This window comes from Felis catus, chromosome C1, assembly GCF_018350175.1.
Source record: "Felis catus isolate Fca126 chromosome C1, F.catus_Fca126_mat1.0, whole genome shotgun sequence".
NCBI classification, from domain to species: Eukaryota; Metazoa; Chordata; class Mammalia; order Carnivora; family Felidae; genus Felis; species Felis catus.
The window spans coordinates 81,978,934-81,985,280 of NC_058375.1; the positions used below are offsets into that span (position 1 = coordinate 81,978,934).

The 6,347-nt window shown below is 46.1% G+C and overlaps 1 long non-coding RNA gene across 1 annotated transcript; it reads right to left on the bottom strand.

The window, feature by feature from the left end:
- Positions 1-356: 356 nt before the first annotated feature.
- Positions 357-1,235, bottom strand: LOC123379707. The gene is made up of 2 exons (XR_006584575.1): positions 956-1,235; positions 357-787 (listed from the first exon to the last, which is right to left on the bottom strand). It is a non-coding gene; the product is annotated as an uncharacterized LOC123379707 (long non-coding RNA).
- Between the last annotated feature and the right edge of the window lie 5,112 nt (positions 1,236-6,347).

Below are 6,347 nucleotides of genomic sequence, written 5' to 3' on the forward strand. Positions count from 1 at the left end.
GGTCAGCCGGGGGTCAAGGCCAAAGAGCGAGGACCTGTCAGAACGGGGAGTAGAATTCTGCCTGCTGCCACCACCCCCCCCCCCCCCGCCGCTCGCAGCATTCCCGGCTGCACAAGGATTTCAGGAAAAATGGGGGAGACACGTTGGCATTGAGATACAGGCTCCGTGATCCCAGGGAGGGGAGCTGGAGAGAGATGACTCACATGTGAATCCCCTGCTGGCTCCCATTTTCATCCCCTTGGGCAGTGTGTAGGGAGGTATAACTGCATGAAGAGAGCATTGTCAAAGAAAATATGCCGGCTGATCTATTTTAGTTAAAACAGCTCTTTTCCCCCCAGGTACTGTGAGATTGCTTGTCTGTCAGGGTGTTGGCCTTGAGCAGGAGCTGGGCACCAGGGAAGGTGTTTTTAGTGGAGGGAGAAAATAGAAATAAAGAGGAGGGCTGAGCCGAGGCGCTGGGAGCAGAGAGAACGAGTGCTGTCTGCTCAGCGGCGAGCTCTTCAGTGCAAATATCTCTGGGCTAAGACCCTCTGCTTTCAGGGTGCCAGCCGAAATTAGCATTTCCCACATCCCAGGGTTTGTCTGTCGTTATCCATAGCGTCGTGCTATGTACCCAGCTCTTCTTAATTCTGTTATGAATGTACGCTCTTCTGAAAATGCAGGCTGCTCTCTGGGAGAAGTGGATGAATCTGAATAAAGAATAGCATGTGTGGAATCCGGGTGTCAGGACCTGGGCACATCCCTCAGGAGCAGGGGCTGAGGTGGTGAACAAGGACCTGGGCAGCATCTGAGGGAAGTAAAAGGAAGATTTCTAGGTGTCAGGGATGGCAGGGAGCGGGGAAAGAGGCTCTAACGAGGGGGTCAGGAGACCAGAGAATACATTTGGAAAAGTAAAATTGCCAGTTATCTGTGACAAGGAGGGTGAAGTTCCTCAAACTCGGTCAAAATTCTTAACCTGAGGAAGATGGCTTGTCCTCGAAGTCACTAACTGCTTGTCACGGTGGTCATAACCTTGGAGTGTGGACATCTTGCTGAAGTCTGTTTTTCTCAATAGTAGCTGTCCTGGATGTATCACTTTCTGACAGTGGTTCTCTTTATAGGCTCTCCTATTCCAAAATGTTAATATACCTGCGAATCACCTCAGGATTGTTTTTATAAGGCAGATTCCGATTCCCTGAGTCTGAAGCAAGGCCCAGAGCTCTTACATTTCTAGCAGGTTCTTCAGGTGACGCCAATGCTTCACTCAAAGCAGCAAGGCGGTATTTTGGTTCAGCCCTGTTAGGCCACTGGTGTGGGATTGGGTACACCTGTGCTGTGCCAGGTGGTAGCGATAACTCAGGGACACAGCAAGAGGCACCTAAAAGTTACAGGGCAAGACGGAGGTCTGCCTCTGTGGCACACTTTGCACAAAGGAACCATCCTTCTTGGCTTTTGGACACGCTTTATCTTGACACACAGGGGCCTTCTTGAAATCGAAGCTCAGAAAGGACAAGGGCCTCTGGTCTTGTGCACAACTTTCCCTTCCCACACTCAAAAACACCACGAAGACCGTAATGTTCTCCTCAGCTGTATTAAATTTTAGGCAGACTTCTTGACCCTAGGCCCCGACCTCCCTTTTCTTAGAACAGTTACTCACAAAACTTATAATTGTAAATGCTTTCTCTGCCCTTCAAAATGGGAATCTTTTTAAAAGCCTCTTTCCAATTTTACCACCCAAGAATGTTTTTCTCAAGGACCTGGGTGCCATTTCTTTGAAACGTGAACATCAAGGGAAATAGCACGTCTATTTCCCAGTTTCTGTTTGGGAAGATGGGGTGACTAACATAGTGGGGGCATGACTTCCTCCAAGTTGTAAAACTACCTTCTGTCATGAAGACACAAGAAGTCTTATTTTTCTTTTGGATAAGACCAATTAGCAAACAAAAGTGGCCCAGAATCCTCCCTACCCCAACTCTGAAAATCTCTCCTGGCCTTTGTTTCAGCAGAATTGAGTTCAGACTGCATTCTGGTCTGCTTTCTCCTACAGCCCTGAGTAAAATCTTCCTTCTTTGCTTGTTTAATTTGGTCCAGTGCGATTTTTGCTTGATGAAAACACACAGTTTAAATTTTTGTGCAAACATATGTAATATGTCCTTATGCGTGTACATATTTTCTGGGAAAACTGAACCTCGGGAAGGTACATAATTGTCCACTTGTCCCAGTTCTCAGAGCTTTGGTGACAGTCTTCCATATGTGTGCTATTTTCTCCTGGTTTTGTTCTTCCCAAGACCTGAACGTAAGGTGTCCTGGCCACTGACTCTATCCACTATTCAATGATGGCAACTTGGAGAAAGATAGTGGAACTATTAACATACTTCAAAGAGTTTATATTAAATTCCCAAATATGTATACTACCTAAGACCATGTTTTCAAATTAGGAGACAATGAAATTGCAAACACAGTTCATTCCTCTAACCCTTCACCAACTATTTTATGCATTTGGTGAGCATTTGCCTTTTTCTGTGTTCCTGATGAGGTTTTTTGGGGGGACAGTGGGGTTCACGGGGTCCAGAGACGACGACCAAGAAATAATTCTTGAAGACCTCTTTGGTGCAAAAAGGTGATTTTATTGAAGCACAGGGACAGGACCCGCGGGCAGAAAGAGCTGCCCTGGGACCATGAGGAGAGACTGGTTATATACTATGGGGTTGGGGGAGGTAAAGTCCAGGGGAAGTTTCTAGTGAGATTTTCATATGCTAAAGAAGACTCACAAGACTTTGGAGGCCTGGCTGTTGTCAAGCTAGGGTTGTTCCCCCCCCCCCCCCCCCCCCCCCCCCCCCCCCCCGCCTCCGCTAGCAAGGCATTAGCTTTTAGACAAAGCGAGTTTCAGGAGAAACGTTTTACTCTGCCTGCCTCAAGTACTTGTCAATGGGCTGTGGGTTATAAGGAAATTTAGTTCTTTCTGCCTTTGTTTCCCACATCCCCATTGAGGGGTGATGGAGACCTAGGTCCCCGAAGGACTATGATCTCTATCAGTTAACCATTTGTTTTTTCCCCTTTCCTTTGTTCTTGGGCAGCCAGGAGTGCCTGACGAATATCACACTATCCGACCTGGGAGGGGGGGGTGGGGTTTGCATCCGGTCAGCTTGCCTTATGCTCCCTCATCATTCCCACTTATCTTTGTCACCTGAAAGAGCCCTTTAGTTGGTCTAAAGGGAACTCGGGAAATGATTCTTGGAAGAATCTGAGGAAACTGAGCAGTGTGGAGATACACTCAGTTGTGTGAGGGGACATACAGGAGTTCATCAAGGTATGTTGGAGAAATGAAAAGTGAAAGAAAAAAACGTAAGTTTGACTTAAAGAAGGAATGTTTGTGAATCAGTATCCACACTGATTATATATGTATCTGAAAGTAGCATCTAGAAATGATTAGGTGATAAGGATCAAAATAGCTACAACAAATGTGCCTTTGGGGAAGGCAGACATAGTAACATAGGGAAATGTATCTCTATATGTAACAACTCATAGGTGAATGTACAGGACCACGCATGCCTGGCAGAAGGACAGATGACCACTGCCCACATTAAGAGAGCTGTTTAAAACCCTTCAAAACAAACAACTGAAATGTCAACACACTTTCAAAAAAGATTTTTAATGATGCAAATTCCAAATTGCCCCCTGACTTGCTCTAAGCAGAATAAACAAAGCAATAAACCCATTAGCATGTACTTGTGAGACATTTAGGTTTTAAGAGCCTTGCTCTGATGACTATGAAAATAGAGCTAGTTCCCACTTGGGAAGGGCTTTTGTTATTCTGTTTAGTTTAAATCACAGCTAACAATCCTACCTGCTTTGAAAGAATGGCAATTATTCCCTGCCTTCCAGTAGGACCCAAGCTTTTCCGAGAAAAAAATGTTTAAGTGCTTTTCTGCAAACGGGCGGATAACTATTTATGAAAGGCAACATGTGTCCCTTCAATGTACACAGGCATGCGTAGCTCCCGCTGTTCGTTTTGCTCTTCTCATTTCAACTATCAGACATTCAGAGAATAAGGGTACCATCTCCTCTAAACTCCAGATAAAATCTGTTGATATTTCCAGAGAATTTCAATCCTACCACCAAGAAAAGGTTTGGATTGACCCATCCTCTTCAGTCTGGATGTCAGGCAGACTTCTGCCGCCCTTCTGCAGCCAAGATGTATCTAAACGGAGAAGTTGAAGGAATCATTTTCTACTTTCTGAAGGGAGTCAGACACTGTATCTACGACCATCCTTTTATGATAGGAGAAGTTGGATTCAGTAGCCAGAGAAGGAAAGATTAGGACCAGAGTTCCCTGGGTGGGGAAAGACAGATTTTGGAACCATGCTGGGAGTGTCTGACCACAGCAAACTCCTTCAGGCATGAGGTTCCCCATAAGAATGTAACAGACCCCACCTACTCCCCCTCAGGAATTTGGCAAAAGACCTAAGTATGGTCATAGACCACCCCTGTGCAATGGAAAGGAGCCAATCAGCCAATCAATAACACCCAGAGCTACCAAACCAAAAAGGTAAAACCTGAGAAGGAACAAGGGGGAACAAGGGAGAGGGCTGACCAGAACCTTACAAAACAAGGAGCCTTGCTTATAGCCCTCAGGCATTCACTTTTGAACGTCCCCCCTCCCCGTTTGTAAAGAGAGCTTTCCTACATTTTTTCCTCTTTAACCTTATACTCTAATAAACTTTTGCCTGCTGCTCATTTTGCGTCCACCTCTTCATTTTTCAAAGTGGTGAGACAACGAATTATGGTAAAAAAATCCTGCAACACTTTTATCAATGACTCAACCGTGCATGGAAAAGAGGAGTTTGAATGAATACATCCATCAATACTATCAAGTGCTTTGGGAAACTGGAAGTACACTGTAATGACAGGGTTGGGGCAGCCCCAGTTTCCTCTTTTGTATCTGCAGGAGCCTAACCCCTCCTGAAGTAAGGACACTGAAGGGACCCCATGAATGACAGTCTTGGCTGCCTCTGCTCTTGCTAGGAGCTGCACCCCCACCTCACACAAGCCTTCTGGTAGTGATAACGTATGTCTTCCTTGTAAAGGTCAAGGAGTTCACCATTTCTCCGGAGGCTTCCAGCACAATAGATTACATCTAAGGAGCAGCTGGGCAGGTCTTCCTGTAAGTTCTCCAAGACCACTGACTCTAGAAACCTCCAGGGCATAAGTGAACTTACGGCAGACACCTGAGCGCTCGTCCTTATTTTGAGCAGATCTAGGACACCTGAGAGAACACGTGCACCAGACCTCTGCCCTCAATAAAAACCCTGGACCCTGAGCAAAGACGAGGCTCATTCTTCTCTTCTTTCTGAGTGTGTGGGACGCTCTGTCTGTATCTGCACTCATTCTCTATATCTTCAATAAGCTCTGCTCTCAGTTCTTCTCAGTTCGCTTTTGGTTTCCATCTTACATGAAGCCAAGGACCCTCTTGCCTGGTCCTGTGGGACCCTCTCTGGGTCCTCGCACCTGGGCAGCTTACATGACGACTTTACTGAATCACTGCAGAGATAGAATGAGATGTAGGGTCTGGAGCCCTCAGCACGTTGCCTAGCACGCGGTTAAGTGCTCAATCAATGAAAGTTGTAAACGCAAAGCAGACTTTCTCCCGCATCATTTAGGACTAGTGCCAAACTGTGGCCTTGCCTCAACACACTTAAATTAAGTGTGAACTCTTGTTGTCCTTTGGCTTTCTGGTTTTACAACCCTCCTTGGATCGGCTCTAGCATAACCGTGAGATTCCAGGGTGAAAAGCTTCCAGAAATGACACACCCTTGAGGGCAAAAAGAGTCAGTTATCATAATCATCCTTGTCAGCACAGCAGGATCCCTGTCTCACACATCTGCCTGAGTGCAATGCTCAGGGCAGCATTAGACAAGTATCATTTTGTCAATTAACCTTTTTCCATTCTTAGTTTATTAGGGCCTAAGCAAATGCATTTACTAAACTGCGAGGGGCTTTTATTTTTCTGACACCATACTTGCAGCTTTACACACAGCCCACCTGCACTTTCCCCTCACAGCCGACTCAGTTGCACCTCTCTGGCAAATTGGATAACCCTGTGTCATGCTGCATACAGAAACCATTTTAATTTATGGAAGGCCTCGGTTTATGTGACATAAAGAGCAGTGGATGTCATGGTGTTTCACTCTGCTTTTCATATCCAGCGGGTGTGAGAAAGCAGAGGATGTAGGTGTTGCCTGCCCCTACATCGGTGACTGGTTATTCCTCTCCACCTGTAACCCCCTTGGCCCTCCTACTGGGGACGGAGACAGGTGCCATGATACACATGTCTCCAGTGCTACCTGACATAAAAAGTAAAGCAAATT